The following is an 18529-nucleotide window of genomic DNA, read 5'->3' as shown; positions in this document are numbered from 1 at the left end:
TGGTTTTGATTATTTTTTTTAACTTTGTCCATACCAGTCCGACAGCGGCTCCTCAAAGAGGGAAAGAATGAATTCACAAGTTCCCTGATGCAGTTCGTTGGGAGCTGTGGAATATATGAATTCAAAGTCTCATTAGGAACAATCACTGCCACAAGGAGAATAGATTCTACGAAAAGCGTAGTATTACTGTCAAGCATTGATTATAACGTGAAGGATTGAGCAGCGCTACTTACCAGGGACATCAACAATAGCCAGATTGGATAATAAAAATATTGAATATGGAAAAGTGCTTATTTGATCCGAACTGCTACTGACCATCGATCATAATATGGAGCACGACACCAATCATCACAGTGTAATGACCTGTGCATTCTTGGAATATTCCAAACTAATGTTGTCAGATGTTACTTTCTTGTCACGCTCACTCTTGAGCTGCTGATCCTTCTTAGTGCTCTCTGTGCGGAAACGGAGGATTTGCCTGAGATATTAATTAAATATTTCACATCAGTATTGTCTGTGAACAAGGATATGGAAGGTGCACCTAACCTGCACGTTGGTGGATTGTTGGAGGAAGCCCACAACAGCGCATGGAGAATGTGCAAATCCCACATAGGCAGCCAAAGGTGGAACCGAAACTGGGTCCTTGGAGCTGTGAGGCAGCTGTAAGAACCACTGAGCCACTGAGCAGGCCGGAAATCACTGCATTCTCTCACATTGTCTGGAACCTTCACATCTGTTCAGATGATGTTGAATTCCAGCTGTGTAGCTCCAACATGCATACCTTTTCCTTCACCCAAGGATTCACTGTCACCCACCCCTCTCCTCCAACCTCTGATGCTCAGTGCTTTGGGCTCAGTGAAGACACCCGTCATTCTCATACTTTCCAGTAAAACAATATCCCAGCACATCCATCCTCCCCTTATGACTCAATCACCCATGCCCAGCAACAGGTTAATCTGTTCTGAACTCACTCCAACTTTATCGTATCAAGGTCAATAATATCAAGATGAATAATCAAAGCTTTTTCTAAGTGCAGCAGGTGACAAACTAGAGGGCATGGGTATAATGTGAGAGGGGTAAGATTTAAATCAATCGGGTACATGTTCTGCTCAGTAACTTGTTCTGTATATGAGAGTAGCAAAGATGTACTTATATGGAGAAGGGAATGTGAGGGAGTAAAAGTTCTGACAATGTTCAAGGAGATCTCTTTTGTTCCATTTCTGTGTAGAATAACATTATGGCGTGTTTTAATAGAGAGGAAGATAATGTAATCTGATTGAGAAGGGACGGCCCACTGCACTCTCTATCCTTCCTTGTTCCTAATAACAGCAATGTGGGCGAGCGAAAAACAACGGAATCATCTTTAAGACTCGTGGGGCATTCCTGACCAGAATGCATTGGAATCTCCTCACTGACGAAAGCAGAGGGAATTAATCAAAATTCAACGTTACAGGATAAAATCCCATTGTGAACAGCTTGTATGAGCAGAATATTTCAGAATCAGAATAACATTTTGCACGATCCCTCAATATTTCATTTTGTCATGAGTTACACTAATATTTGTACAAAGATTTGGATGTGAATACAGAGGCATAGTTAGTAAGTTTGCAGTTGACATTAAAAATGTTATGTGGCGAATTATCTTACACTTCAACGACTCCACAATTAAATGGACCATTGGGGCAAGGATTGTCGGATGAAGATTCATTTAGATAAGTATGCTGATTTCCATTTTGAGAAGGCAAATCAGGACATGAAATATTCACTTAATGGTAAGGTTCTGGGGTGTGTTGTAGAAGAAAGAGACTTTGGTCACCAACTGCATAACTTCCTTGAAAGTCGAGTCGCAGGTAGACGGAGTGGTGCAATATAAATTTGGCATGTTTGCCTTAATCAGTCAGGGCAATCAGCATAACAGCTGAGGTGATGTGTTGCATCTCTGCAGTATGTTGTTGAGAATACTGTGAACAGTTCGGTTAGCTGCAGAAAAGATTCAAAGCAATGTTCTGACTAGTTGATCTGACGTCAATGGAGAGGCAGGAAAGGTTGAGAGATTTCCCTCGGAGTGTCAAACGCTGAGGGGCGACAGTCCAGATACTTATAAAATCATCAGGTGCATGCCTTGTCTGAATAGCAACAGAGTGTTTCCCAGGACATGGGAGTCCAAACCAAGAGGGCATATGTTGAAGGCGAGTGGGAATCATTTGTAAGGGACCGTCAGGGCAAAAGTTTCACACAGCGAGTGGTGTGTTTATGGGAAGTGCTGTCAGATGAAGTGGTGAAGGCGGGTACGACAGTACATGTGAAAAAAGTGTCTGAAATAGGACGGATATTGGCCAAATGCTGGAAAATAGGACAAGATCAGATTTGGTTATCTGTTCGAAGTGAACAGATTGAACTACCCTGTATGTTTCTATGCTTTATGACTCTTTAATTCCATAAGAGGGATGCTCAGATATTCTGAAAGAAACTTTTGAGTAGGAATTATGTTCACCCCATTTGTGGGGTCTCCATGTCCACATTGATTTAAAGCTAAGTTAGTGAAACATTTGACAGTGATTTGAGTTACGGATAATGGGAAAAAATCAAGAATGTTTAACTGAGTTCACATCCTGATCAGCCATAATCCTACTGCCGGAAGGAGAAGGCTCAAAGTGTATAAAGACCCACTCCTGCTCCTCAGTCCCATGTTCCTAGGTTCCAATCAGCCCCTTAGAGCTGCTACAAGGAACCGTTGGTGGCCATTTACCCTTGTAACCTGGTTCACAGAAGAAGAGGAGACCATTCAGACACTAAAGACCCTCAGACACGGCTTGGGGTAGTTTGGAAAATGTAACTGGAAAACCCAGGTTCAGTTTGAATGAGGCCACATATCTCTCTTCACAGAGCCCCCATTATCTGCAACTTGTGCTTCATTTATTGAATATGTTATAGACCCAGACTCACTGTGAATACAGCCCCAAAAGCTCATCCAGAGAAGGTTCACAAAATCGTCTCCTTGACTGCAACATTCAATAACAGACCTTCCAGGAAAATAACACCAACTAAATTTCCAATAACACAATGTGAGAACATCAGAAACAGGGGCAGGCCGTTCACCCAGCAAGCCTGCCTTGCCCTTCACTAAGATTGTCGCAGATCCGCACTCGGTCTCAAATCCTCCTTCATGTCAAATTCTTCTTAGCCCTCAACTATATGACAGATCAGTATCCATCGAACTCTTCTTCAAATACTATCTGTCAACGAGCTCAACTTACACTCTGGAAGAGAATGCCTGACAATCACGAACCTCTGTTTGATTTAAACAATTGCTATTCCGATACCATGTCTGATTGATATTAACAAAAGTGGTGAAAACAGAAGTTCAGTTAATATTGACTGGTACTGTTATCAAGGCACTGGTTTACTGAGGTTGATATCGAGGAGCTGACAAAACTGGAGGTAATGGGAATCAGAGTAAACTCTCCAGTGGTTGGAGTCAATCAAAGCACAAAGGAAGATGGTTATGGTTCGTGAATGTCAATCATCTCACTCCCAGGAGATCTCTGTCGGAGATCCTCAGCTTATTTTCCTCGGCACAGACACCATCAACTGCCTTATCAACATTCGCTTGTTCCCATTCTCCACCCTCCCCAGAATAAGATCAGAAATGGGGATTCTCACTGAAAATTCCGAAATGTTCAGAATAATGTGTCCCCCCCTTCCCCCGCGAACTAGTCTGTATTCAGGCAAAGCAAGACCCGGACAGCGCTGAGGCTTGTGCTGTTAATGTGTCGGTAGCATTCATGCAACAGTATGGCCTAACACTGCATATTGCCAGAATAAACTGAAGGGTTCATTCAGCGCCTCGCGCTGGTTTCACAGGACTACGAAGACGTCATTCAGACCATTGACACTGCTGGAGAAGAAAAGGGATTGCCCATTCAGTGCCTCCAACCTTTAAGCCAGGAAGAGAAGACGTCAAGTGTTGTGGGCCACACCAATACCCATCGAAATTATTTGAAGGCAGTAGCCTAGACGCTAAAGTTTTCATACTTAATAGGAAATGTAAGGTGTCTGCTCCAGATGTAATGTGACTGTTCTAACTGCTCGATGTTGAGCAAAACACAATTTATTTAAACACTGCAGATAAAAGTAATTTAGAAGAAATGAACTCGATTGGACAACTTAACAGAATAATGTGTCCAGGAACTATTCCTAATTAACTGTTTCAGGATAGGATCATCACATAAACACACCCCTTAGATTAAAGGAAGATGCAGGCGCAGATTGTCACAAGTAGCTCTCCAATCAAAAGAAGCAAAACTCATCATCAAGAGTAAAGTAACATAGAGTAGAAGCCAGAAGACACTCAGTGATTCTTCCAAATCTGTTGAGACCCCAATAGTTTCTAATATTACTGAGAAACCAAAACCCAGAAAAACCAGGGACAAAATAACCTCTTTAAGCGAAAGCATTGTCACACTAGTCGACACATCGAACTGTTAAACAAGAACCAGGGAAAGCGGATCAGGACACTGGCCCTGTCCAATCTGACGAAAAGGAATCTACTCCTTCCCTTGATTCACTGACACAGAAAGAGAAGGAGGATATTCAGCCCTCAAATCAATCACACAGGGAGAGAATGAAGTGATTGATACTGAATCCTGAAAAGGGTTATGCCGGAAACGTCGATTTCCCTGCTTCTCGGATGCTGCCTGATCTACTGTCCATTTCCAGAACCACTCTCTGCTCTGGTCTCCAGCATCTGCAGTCCTCACTTTCTCTTAATTGATGTTCTAACATGGTAAACAAGTGATGCAGGGGCTGCACAGACAGACTGATCCACATTGTTCCTGGTGGCTTCATTGTTCATAATTCACAAGTGGAACATAAACATGGTTTTCTAGCATTAAGGAGGAAACCAAATGTTTTGTGTGAAGTCTCAAGAAGGCATCTACCATCTCTGAGAAGACAGACTGGTGTTCTCTGTGGAAATCAGAATCGGGTCGGAATGCCTAACTGGAGACTGTGAACAACATGACGTTCAGTATATTGTCACACACCGACTGCACATTACTGTAGGGAATGTTAATTAAGGCATTAAACGTGTCAGGAAATCGGAAATAGTCTAATGAATGTACTCTCTAAGATCAAATAATGCAGTTCTTGTTCATGCTGATCTTGTGCAGTGCACGTTTACTATGATCTGCCTCCACTGCTCACAAATAGTGTTTTATATTTCCTTGTACTTTGGTACGCAAGACAATAAATCAATTCAATCAATCCTGGTTTAAGTGTTGCATTTCTCACCCTATCAATGTCTCTTTTGGAAAGACGTGATCGCTGTGGAACCTCAAGTTTCAGCATAACTATCTCTTCTTCTATTGCAGATCTGCAGGAAAAACACTCAGTTTCTTCCTTCTCTCCTCATGGAAACAACATCTGAGTCTGTGGTCAGGAGCTCATTACTTACAAAGGAGATCAAATCTATAGAGACTGCCCCAAATATTCTCTCAACAAGGCTGCACAGCTGCAGGAAGATGGTTTTACTTATGTACTTGAATCATTTTTCCACGAAGGACAACATATCACTTACTGCTCTTATTAGTTAAACAGGGTTTGATTAGCAGCAGTCAGCATGGGACAGGGTGGGAAAGCTTTATTCACAAATTTGTTCGAGTTCTTTGATGAAATGACGAGGAGTTTTGTCGAGGGCAGGGCGGTAGACGTAGTCGCTGTAGGTTTCAGTAAGACATTTGATAAGGTTCCACATGGCAGGATGGTCTGGAATTTCATCGCATGGAATTCAAGGTGCGATGGAAAATTGGACACACAAATTGCTCGATCTTCAGCAGTAGAAGGTAACAGTGGCAGGATGTTTGTCGAATTGGAGGCCTGTGATGAGTAACATGCCTCAGGAGTCGGTGCGGGAGCATTGCTGTTTGTTATCTATATCAATGAACTGCTTACAAATGTACAAGACATGATTAGTAGCTTTGCAGATGACACGAAAATAGGTGGCATCGTTGATTGTAAGGAGGGTCATCAGTAATTGACGCAGGACTTTGATCACCTGGGGAAGTGGGCCGAGAAATAGCAAATGGAATTTAATATCGATAGGTGAGAGGCTTTGAATTTTGGAAAGTTTCATCAAAGTAGGAGTTTCACGATAAATGGTCGGGCTTGAAGCAAAGAAACAGAGAGACCTTGAAGTTCATGTTCACGGTTCTCTGAAAGTGAGTCACAGTTAGGCAGGGCAGGAAAACTGGCACACTGGCCTTCATCAATCAGGGCATTGAGTATAGAAATTGGGAAATTATGTTGCAGTTACACAGGACTTCGGTGAGGCCGCACTTGGAGTATTGTGTTCAGTTTTTTTCAACGTGTTCCAGAAAAGATCTCATTAAACTGCAAAGAGTGCAGAAGAAATTTGCAAAGATATTGCCAGTTCTCAATGGTCTGACTTAAAGGGAGATGTTGAAAAATCTCGGAATTTTCTTTACAACAGAGGAGGATGAGGGGGCCCTTATCGATGTGCATAACATCATGAGGGACACGGAGAGGGTGATTGCTCACAGTATTTTCACAAGGATCGGAGATTCCAGGACAAGAGGGCATCTGTGCAAAGTTAGAGGGGAAATAATAGAAGGGAACCAGAGGGGCAACTTTTTACACAGAGGCTGGTACTCATAAGGATTGAGCTGCAAGCTGATTTGGTTGAAGTAGGTACATTACCTACATGTAAAAGACATTTGGACAAATATAGGGTTAGGAACGGACTAAAAGGATATCGACCAACCTGTAAGGAAATGGGGTTAGCTTGGATGGACATTTACGACACGGAGGTCGAACCCCTCTGTCAATTAAATCAAACATCCTCAAAAGCTCGCTTCGTCTCTTAATCTGATGAAACATTAGCGGCAGAGAATTCCTACATTTTAGTATTTCAAGAAAAATAACAATTTAGTTTCTTACCTTTAACAGTGCATATTAATCGACAACCATTCACAAATCCAAGCCTCCCTTTTTTAAACTACTTACTGTCTGACTCCAACTCCATAAAATTATGCTGTTCCAATTACCCACATATAAACATTAAAGAAATTTACTCTCAAGACGACGTAATCTCTGTCTTCTCCACTGTTTCAGAAGAAAAAAATACATCAGAAAGGTTCATATTTTCCTTTAATTCTTCATTCCATTACTATGAAATACAAAGGTCATTAATCAAAGTTATACCTTTCATTTGAATTCTGTACACATACGCAACATTGGAAGAAGTCAAAATTCATCTACATATTTTCCTTTAAATCCGCAATAGCACATTTGCTATCACATATTTACGAGGCACAACATGTACGTTTTTGAAATTAAAATTCTGTAACCGAAGACTACAATGAAATAATCTTACATTTCAGTCTTAACTTCGTTCGAAAAATTTGTGTGAATTGACGTTATTGAACACAACTGTCTCTGACAATTTGTATGTCACCTACACACAAAAGTGGTGTCAAGCCAGTACAAAACTCAATAATTCTTATTCAATAATGAAAATTTTTTTCCAGTGTACAATGAGTTTCGTTTTTGACAACTAACCAATTAGCCATTCAATTCCATCATCATCTCTGCAAAAAAATTCTCCAATCCCTGTATTGCTAGCTTCAGTCGCGAATTTCTTCAGTCGCGAATTTAAAGGGTTTCCAAAAATTTGGGATCGCTCAAGATGCTGCAGTGTTTCATGGTGCTTCAAATGCCTCCTGGCATTGTTTTGTCCTTCAAAACTTTGTGTTCTTCTTTAGTGAATCCATCAGTGGTGTCACTGCACTGCTGAATTTAGCAACTCAGACCCAAAGATTGAAGGACCAATTTCTTCGTGGAATGTCGTGGAAAATGTTCAATGGCCTTCGTCTTTGTTTTCCATAGGATCAACCCTTAATGCCTAATGTAATGTCCCAAGACGTCACCACTGTCTTCGTGAATCCTGTTTTCTTTGGGCTTATTTCCAGTTTTGCTTTTTTTTAATCGCTCGACGAGCTCTGCCATACGTTCCATGTGATCTTGCCAGGACTTTTTTTTTCATAGAGGTGCCTACCTGTAACCACGCAGTAATTCCAACTTCGTGATGTTTGTGGCTTGTCAAACGTTATGTCTGCTGTCCTCCAATCTTGATATTGGATCCCAGTCCGATTTTGTTACAATGTTGACCTTCTGATAGTCCACAAAATATCGTCGAGTCACATGAGGTTTGTCAACGAACACAAAGAGCGAACTCCACTTGCTCTGGCTCGATTCAATGATGCCTTGGCTGGAAGTCACATCCAATTCCTTCTGGACCTTTGTGGCTTTGAGAGGATTCAGCCTGTAGATGTATTTATTTTATCGCAACAGCATTCCCTACTACCACTTCATGCACAATAGTGTTAGTCCTCCCATCTTGTTTCTGCATTTGCACTCACACTGCTGCAACAAATAAGCAACTGGCTTCTTTGTTCCTGCAGCAGATAGCTCAATATCCGATGCCACTCCTCAAAGACTTCGCTGTTATTTCAATATTTTGAGACACATCAAACTGCAAGACATCTGGATTTGATTCCTCACTCTGAGGGGCGGCAAGTAACACCTGTTTCTCAGTGTACTTGTCACTGTTTTAGAAAGGTTTCAACTTATTCACATGAAATCCCGAATACCGTTGTTTTTAATATTTGGAATTATTACAAGATAGTTTAGCAAACTCAAGTTTTCTCAGTTTGGAAGATGCCATTATACCTGGTTTTGAAGGGATTCATTCCTACTGTTGGAATACTAATCTGTCATCCACACGTGATAACATCTGAATTTCAGAGTTTTTATTTGCCACCTGTTTCACTCTATGCTGTGCTCTCTTCAGGTCCTGTTTAGCTAACTCACCTAGTCTATGTATTCTCTCCCTCACCTTATACACATAACCCAAGTGTGAGATCTCCGATTTCGGTTCTGTCAATTTCTCTTTAACTAATTTCAAAAGACCTCTCACTTCATGTCCGAATATGAACTTAAAGAGATTAAACTGCGTCGACTCATTTGGGGCATCTCTAATGGCAAACAATATAAATGGGACACCTTTACCACAATCATTCGGGCAATCATGACACTATGTTTTTCACATGCTCTTCGCTGTCTGATGCCAACTTTCCAAGGATCCCTGAGATTCGGGATGGTAAACACTTTTTTTAACGTGCTCTATGCGTAAGCTATCGATTTCCTTTAACAACTGAGGGATAAAATGAAATTCTTGGTCTGATTCAATATCTCTTGGTAGTCAATACTGAGTAAAGAAAGCTACCAAATCCTCCACCACCCTTTCCGCCTTAACACTCCGCAATGAAATGGTGTCTGAAAATCTTGCAGAAACTCCATTATGGTTAGCAAATATTTCTTCGCACTCTCATTTAAGAAGGGGACCTACACAATTAACCATAACCTGCGTAGAATGTTCTTTAAATGCAGGAGTCGGCAATAACGTTGTTCGTTTTATTACTGCCTATGGCGTACTGACTATTGGGCATATATGGCATATACAGCAAAAAATATTCCTTATGCATTCTAGGTCAGGAGCTATGCTTTTGTACCCTATCCTGAGTCTTCCGTGCATCTCAACTGATCTCTTACAGGTAGTTTATGTGCTACTCGTCACAGATACTGTCAATGTGCTGCTGAGCCATAATCTGGCGCATTTCCAAATTTCCATCTGCACGAACCTGCTGTGGTCTCTATTTTCATCTCAGGATAATATCTTTAAGTTAATGACGCTCGAAAATATATTTTGATTCCTTTCCTTGACCGTTACATCAAACAGGGTGTCAGCTATATGAACATCAAGTCTTTCGTCTTTTTCTTTAGGTTTTGCTTCTTGCTGTAATATATGAGAGTGGGAGCTTGTTACTACGCAGTCTCGAAAAATTCCAGGAGATTTTTCTTTCAACTTCCGTGTTCGATAGTCTTCCTTTGGTTTCTCCACCACAAGTGTTGTCACACACACCTTCGATCGTATTAAATCGTTCCCAATAACAAACTGTATTGCTGGAACTGACACACTTACGGTCTTGATTTGGCTCTCCAACTTGCTTTACACTGGATAATCCTTAATTTCGATACCTTTTTCCATAAATTATCACCGACTTGGGTAACATGTCAAAAATAGTGATAATAGTGAGAAAAAGTGAGGACTGCAGATTCTGGAGAATACAGTGTGGCACTGGAAAAGCACAGAAGTTCAGACAGCATCCGAGGAGCAGGACAGTCGACATTTCAGGCATAAGCGCTTCTTTACGAAAGCTCGGAAGACGATCGGTGGATTCAGGTGGGGGGTGGGGGATGTGGTGATGCTGATAATTTGGAGGCAAGGATGAAGCCAGTAAGTGGTCGAACATCTTGTACCCTCCAACCACACAGGATCAACATCGATTTCACCAGTTTTCAGATCTTCCCTGCCCCACCATTTGATACAAAACTGGCCGAAAGGAAGAAGACAGAGGGTGGTGTTGGAGGGTTGTTTTTCTCACTGGAAGCCTATGACCAGTGTAGTGCCACAAGCAATGGTGCTGGGCCCACTACTTTTCAACATTTATATAAATGATTTGCATGTGAGCAAAAGAGGTATCGTTTGTAAGTTTGCTAAAGACAATAAAATTGGAGATTTAGTGGACAGCAAGGAAGGTTACCTCAGATTACAACGGGATCTTTATCAGATGGGCCAATGACTGAGAAGTGGAAGATGGAGCTGAATGTAACAAAATGTGATGTGATGCATTTTGGAAAAGCAAATCTTAGCAGGAATTATACACTTTATCTTAAGGTCCTAGGAAGTGTTGCTGAACAAAGAGACTTTGAAGTGCAGGTTCATAGCTCATTGAAAGTGAAATCGCAGTTAGATTGGATCTTGAAGATGGTGTTTGGTATGCTTTCCTTTATTGATCAGAGTATTTAGCGCAGGAGTTGGGAGGTAGTGTTGTAGCTGGACTGGTTAGACCACTGGACATTGGTTACACCACTGTTGGAATATTGTGTGCAATTGTTGTCTCCTTTCTACTGGAAACAAGTTATGACACCTGAAAGAGCTCAGAAACGATTTACAATGATGCGGCCAGGGTTGGAGGTTTTGAGCATCGGGGAAAGGTTGAATAGGATCGGGCTATGTTCCCTGGAGTGTCAGAGGCTGTGATGTGACCTTACAGAGGTTGATAAAATCATGAGGGGCATGGATAAGGTAATTAGAAAAAGTATTTTCCCTGCTGGTGGGTGAGTTCTGAGCCAGAAAGCAACCTTTTCATTCAGAGCCTGGTACCTGTATGGAATGACCTGCCAGAGGAAGTGGTGGAGGCAAGTACAATTGCATCATTTAAAAGGCATCTGGATACATGCCAGGTGCTGGTAGGTCGCACAAGATTGAATTGGGATATCTGGTTCGGACGGACGAGATGAACCAAAGGATCTGATTCCGTGTTGTACATCTCTGTGACTCTATGGCTCTATGAATGTCACAGAGAGTGACAGATAATCACAGAGAGTCAGAGAAAATCAGGGAGTCAGGCAGATTCACTTGTTTCTCGTTCCAATTCTCCAAATTAGCACCGCCCTCTGGATATGTCCGAACTGTCCATCTTCCTTCCCACCATTCCACTCCAGCCTCCCCTCAGACCTATCACTATCACTCCCACTTTCATCTTCCTGTTGCATTCGCAGTGATTTTTGCGCCAGCACAAGTTCTTTCCCTTTTATTTATCTTTCCGAAACCTGTCCCCCCAACACATTGCTGATGAAGGGCTTATGCCTGATGTGTCGATTGTCCTGCTCTTTGGATTCTGTCTGATCTGTTTTGCTTTTCGAGCACCACTCCTCTTTCTGAGTATACTTTGCATAAAGAGATGAATTCTTTCTTGAGATCATGCAGGACGCCATACCCACCCTCTGACAAGGCTGTGCACTCTACTGCAGTTCTTCGACTTTTCTTGTGGTTTTCTTTACTACTTGCCCAAATGCCACTGGCCCAGCCTTCTTTTCCAATAGTGCCTTTCTTCAATCACTTTGTCATAAATTATGGCAGTAAAACCATCTTTTGCCAGTTTTCATCTTAAACACTGACTCTGTAATTTTATGAGCTCAACTCACTTGCAGTGAAAATATCTGCGGGCTTGCACCTCCTTTCAACCCTCTTGGGCTCCATTTTTACTTTTGGTGAAACATTACTAATGTGCTGTACACTTTGTTTTATTGAGTAAGATCCCCAAACTCTCAATTTCTCACAAGAGAAAATCTTGCCAGACACTTAATTTCGCAAATGCATTTTTACCTGCCATCTCTGCAACTCTCCTCAGTTCATGAACTTTCTGTTTATTCACATGAATTCTTATCATATCTAGAAGAGACCTTTTAAACTCTATCAGCAGAATAATCTCTTTTACAGCCTCATACGATTTGTCTTTTTTAAAGGCCCACGACCATCGATCAAACTTAATATGTTTAAGTGTTTGAAAATCAACTTAACTCTGACATGGTTCCAGCTTTATGTTTCGGAGCCGCTATCTGTATGCTTCTGGTACCAATTCATAAGTACGCAAAATAGTCTGTTCCACATCTGCATAATCTCTTGATCCCTCATCTGACAACACTGCGCATACCTGACGAGCTCTGCCGACAAACTTAGTCTGAACTAACCTTACCCACAAATAACTGGCAACTCCATCTACCCAACCAATACTTCAAATGAAATTTTAAAAATCGACATTTTTGTCATCGATATGTGGCAAAGTGTTAACGTATCTGCACATATCACTACTGTCTCCCTTCATCTCTATCCTGTTAACTTGACCTTCCGGAATAATTTGCAACTTCAGAAATTCAAATTGTCTCTTTCTTTTTCCGGTCTCTCTTCCTCTCTCCCTTTCCGTCTATTTCTTTGAATTCTAACTCCAGTTGTAACATTTGCAAACTTGTCTGATTATCTCATTCACTTCAGTTTTTGAACAACTCCGTCACAATTTCAATTTTCTAGCTGCGGATCTGCCTAGGTTATCTTTTGTTTGCTGCAAGTAAGTTTTATATGAAGAAGTATCTTTCATCGGGAGTTTTTTTTCCCCCCTTTATTTGAGATCAAGAAGTGAGATTACCAGTTTGCGCCCCGAATCTGCAACAGTACCTCGGCTGTTCGATGGCTGATAATCTTACTCTAATTTTCAAAATTACGGGTTTATCTACTTCCATGACACATTTAATTCTGATATCGTGATTGGTTGCATGTGTCAAAACAATAAAGTTCAACTGCCAGCGGCTGCTGGTATCCTGTGCATGATTAAAACGAATTGGTGAAATTCGAATTCTTGACGAGACAACAACCAAAAACTCAGGTATCTGTTTAACAGAACGTTGCTACATTTGGAAGTCTCTGACCATGACCTGGCAGCTGTGGCTGTGCTGTATATTCAGCAAAACATGTTCTGTCTCAAAGTAACCAGATATGCTTTTGGATTCGTAACTGGTCGGCATGGACGACTTGGCGTGCTGTCAGACGCTATGACTCTAAGACTCCTGGATGTATTATTTGGTGACATTGATCAAGGATATGCAGGTCATTTCGGACTATGATATTTTCCAACCTCGCACAATTTAATCAATGCAAAATGAGATCTATGCTATTAGTTACCTTCATCGAAATCATGTGCTGACCTTGCAAATTGCTTTGATCTATATACTAATCCATGTGATACACCGTGATTAACGGCCTTCAGTGCAGAACCGGGCTCTGACCTCTGTGTTATCTCCATTAAAGTGGGACCAGATTAATTTGGGATTGTGGTAGTCATGGATTGGTTACAATGAAGAATCTGTTTCTGTGCTGAACAATTCTATAACTCTTCCATGAGCTCAATTAGCACCTCCCTGAATACTCTGGGCTGGGGCTGGACTGATGTAGCAACTTAAGAATCTTCAGTTCAATTAGTTTTTGTGGGTAACATCTCGTTATTATTTCTAATCTCCAATAGAAACTCAATTTTAACAGTCGCTCTGACCTGATATATTTCTGGATGATTTTATGTGTGTTTCACTGTGGAGACAGAACTAATGTGTACCCGTCAGTGGGGGCAGAGATGGCCTCCGTCACAAAATAAAAATGTTGGAGCACTGCACTTGGAAGATGATTGGCATGAGACTCAATCCTGCTCGGAAATTTCTAAAATCAAAATACTTCATTGAAACTGTGACTTCACGGTCACTGAGAGCACTGTGCTCTCCTTAGTGTTAGGTTACAGGCTGTGCTGAAAGTGATGATATGAAGATGTGGCAACAAAAGTTGAGAATCAAACCGAGTTTACAGTTTGTACCTGGTGTAGGTCCAGGTAGAGACAGGAATCAGTTCTTGATCAAAATATATGAAACTGGAAGACAGAGCAGAAGAGAACTGCAACCAAAAATGTGTCGGTGATGGATTATTCAGAAAATGCACTGAGGCACAAATATTGAGGAGTTGGAAATGGAGAGGTTTGGTGATAGAGGAGTTATTGAGATATAGATCAACTCAGGACAAAATAGGGAAGTCTTTTTTATTAATATTTTGTTCCTCCTCAGATGTTTGTAAGTGAAGAGAACGAAATTCATGAAATGGGAATGGAGTGTGATTGAAAACGAAAACAATACTTAACATATTTGCTAAATATGCATAACAGAAGTAGCAATGGCTTTCAAAATCATTTACACAATTAATAAATGAGCTAAGATAGACTTACCAGGAACACCAATTATAGCGAGAATGGGATAGTAACCTGCCTGAATAACTTTCAGTGCACATCGTATCCGCCATGTTAACCATATCCAATCCAGAGAAAGTAAGAACAGGCAAATTGATAAACTCCTGTCCATTTTTGTAATATTCCAATGCATTGATCTCAGATTCTGATCCAATGCGGGAACATTCCACTCGAATATTCTCAGATTCTGATCGATTGTTGGAACCTTACAGTCTGTTTTTCTTAGATTCTGATCCATGTTGGAACATTCCAGTCTATTGCTTTCAGATTTTGATCTCTCCCACTCTCCGGAGCTGTTAATTCCAATCGCGTGAGGATGATGCTCTCGCTGATATAATTTTAAAAGTCCCTTAATAGTAGAAGAGGGAAAGCCTCTAGTGACTCAGTTGGATTCCATGGAGACTGATGTCAGTCACAGTCACTGAACAGCATCTCCACTTAACCCCATCACTGCAAAACATTTATTGTAACAACAATAGCTGGTCTGGGAGGGGTACTGACACCGCCTGCTCTTGGTCTTACCGACTATCTCCGATTATACCAGCAATGTTAGATGTAATAGAGAAAGTTGATGCTTTGTCTTCACATGCTTTGTGAAACTGCTATAGTATGTAGATACAATGTTTTACGTAACCACTCTATTAAGAGCAAATCGAGAAGTCATTACAAAAATTAAGATTCCTCCACGTCAACAAATATCAGTCTAAAAGCTGTCTCTGGAGATGACTGCCCTAAACATTAGAAATACAGATTTCTTTGGACATTCCTCTCACTACTCTCATGAAGCAACATTTTATCTTTAACACTATGCATTTCATTAATTCGTTTCTAAACATGCAAACATCTTATTGCACAGTATATTCGGCTCTTCTTTCCCAGAGATTTAGCCTTAACCCGAAAGTAAATGCTGTGTTTACAACTGCATTTTTGTATTGGGATTAAAGGGTCAGAGACAGCATGTCTGTGTCATTGGTTAAGAAACAGAAAGGAATAGGAGACAGTCGGTGTGGAAACTGGAAAGGAGTAAAGTGTTAATCTCCCAGTTACCAATATTTTATTGACAAATGAAATAAAATAAAATGCAAAGAAATAAAGAGAATGCATTTAGAAGAAGGAATAGCAAGTGAAAATGAAAACAAAACAGGACAATTTGAAATGGAGGAAGAATGATTTCACATCCACTATTTAATCCCTGGACGTGCGGTAAGGTACGATTGTTCAAAATAAACAACGAAGACACAGTTAATGAAATGTGATGTATAGATTGTATAAAATTTATATAACAATAAAACAATATTTGATCCTCGTCTGAGGTGTCGTGTTCCCATCCTCTCAATTTTTCTCTCTTTCTGGGATTCCCAGCTCCAGTCTCTCGTTCTTGTCAAGATTAATGTTGTAAATTCGTGCTTCTGGTGTTCCAATATATTTTAGTTAACTGCCTTTCCACCAGCAAACAAACATATTGTCCTGCTCGGTTCTGTCAACAGCCATTGTCTTTCATGTTATTGGAGTGAAAAATTCTGGCATCAGATGCAGCATTTGAACATATTACTCTGTTGTACCCACACTGCACAAAGACCATAGCAAACAGGAATTGGGAAAACAAATACAGAAGTGCATTTACTTCTGCCATTCATCTAGTTTTCGCGTTTTTGACATCTCTTCATCTATGTTCTCACGCTTTCTTCGTTTCTGGATAAAAAATCCTTCAACCAATCTCGTGTCCCATATCTCAGTTCTCCTTCTTTCAGATTATATCTATTTCTCTATTCTTGACATACTCTGATTAGAATTGAGTAATTTGACTACAAATCCTTCTGGGAGGAGCTGGCCAGAGCTAATTGGAAGGGGAGCCGAGCAGGGAAGACCATGGAGCAGCAATGGCAGGGGTTTCTAGGGATGATTCAGATGAACATCAGAAATTCATCACAAAGAAGAAGAAACATACTCGGGAGGATAATGCAGCCATGAGTGATTAGGGATGTCAAGGACAGCATAAAATCAAAAGATAAAGCATACAATGTGGGAAAGGTTATTGGGAGTCCATAGAAAAAAGAAACCTTTAAATACCAGTGGAGGATTACTAATAAAAGCAATAGGGAAGAGAAGGTAATATACCGCGATAAGTAAGCTTGTTAATAACATTACAGGTGATTGCAAGAGTTTTGTTTAAGATATAAAAGATATATAGAGAGAAGGGCAAACGTCAGACTGCTGGAAAATGAGGCCTGAAGAGTTATGGGCAACAATGAAATGGCAGTGGCATTGAACAGACACTTTGCATCAGTACTCAAAGTGGAAGTCATCCGCAGCTTGCCAGAACTTCAAGAGAGTCAGTGGGCGGAGGTGCGTTAGTGACCATCACTAAGGGGGAGTTGCTGGGGATGTTGAAATTTCTGAATGCGGACAAATCACGCAATCTGATAGACTGCACCCCATTGTTCTAAGGAGATAGCTGAGGAGTTTGTGGAGATGTTGCTGTTGATCATTCTGCAATCGTTCAGGAATCACTGGAGTCAGGGTGGATCCCAGAGGACTAGCAAATAAAACCTTCCAGTTGACGGAGAGAGGGACACAGAATGCAGGAAATCGTTATTGGCTCGGCAAACTGATTTTTATTTTCAGAAGAAAGCGTCGTAAATCCTTGAGTTTCTCAATATGTAAATTAAGTATAAAAAACAAGGAAGTTATAGAGATCATTGAAGATTGTATGGTTAATCTACCGCATAACAAGAGTTAAACTGACACAAAGCTATTGCAAACAACAGACTTGCAAATATGTGGTTGACTCTAATGAAATAGTTTCAACCTGGAAAGAAGCACATGTGACAAACAAATTGTTACCTGAACCCTGTTGTATAGATGTGGGGAAGGTGTGTGACTAAATAGTCTTTAAAAAACTGTCAAGAAAGCCTGACTAAATCTGTTGGTGCGGAGGTCCCAATGTGCGACTATGTAGTCGACTTCGAAGAAGAAATAATGCCAGATATTTGAAAAGATCGCTGACTCATTCCCCATTTCTTAGCAACCTTCCACATGATGCAGCATTTGACCTGCACAATTTCAATCCAGTGTCCTGCTGTTGCTCACGATGTAGTCTCCTTTACATTTGTAAGACCAAAAAACACCACTCTGAGGAATACTTCGCTCTGTCTGTAGGAACAACACTGACCTTCTCACTGCTTCCTATTTCAATAACCTACTTTCCTCTCATGCTAATATTTCGGTCCTGGGCTGCTGCCATGTTCCAGTGAAGCACAATCCAAGCTCGAGTAACTCCTCACTTTACAGTTGGAACGTTACAGCCGCTAGGATTTAATATTCATTTCAATCACTTCACAGCCTGACCCCATTATGGCTGTCCTCCATTTTGCATGCAATCTCCCTCCTGGGATCCCTCTGATCGTGTTTTGTTTACATGCACTCAATGGAGAGAATTAATTGCCTTAATTCAAACCTCAAATTTTCTATTTTATATCTGTTTCTCTTTCACACATGATTAAAAGCCCTTTTGTATTTTATGCTGTACCCCCACACACCCTGTTTCCTGTCACCACTGCTCCACTGCTGTGAAGGAATTGAAAAACAAATCTTCCAATCATTTCCAGTTCTGAAGAATAGTCAGGGAGGACTTGAAATGATATCTCTGTTTTTCTGCCATCGAAGATGAGATTATTTCTGTTGAGATTCTCCCGATTGAGCTGGATAAATGTTCAACAAGACCAAGAAGTGTGGATACTGGAATTATGAAACAAAAACAACAACTG

This window comes from Chiloscyllium punctatum, chromosome 51 (genome assembly GCF_047496795.1).
Source record: "Chiloscyllium punctatum isolate Juve2018m chromosome 51, sChiPun1.3, whole genome shotgun sequence".
NCBI classification, from domain to species: domain Eukaryota; kingdom Metazoa; phylum Chordata; class Chondrichthyes; order Orectolobiformes; family Hemiscylliidae; genus Chiloscyllium; species Chiloscyllium punctatum.
The sequence above is the reverse complement of the archived record's forward strand: the minus strand, read 5'-3'. Positions refer to the sequence as shown.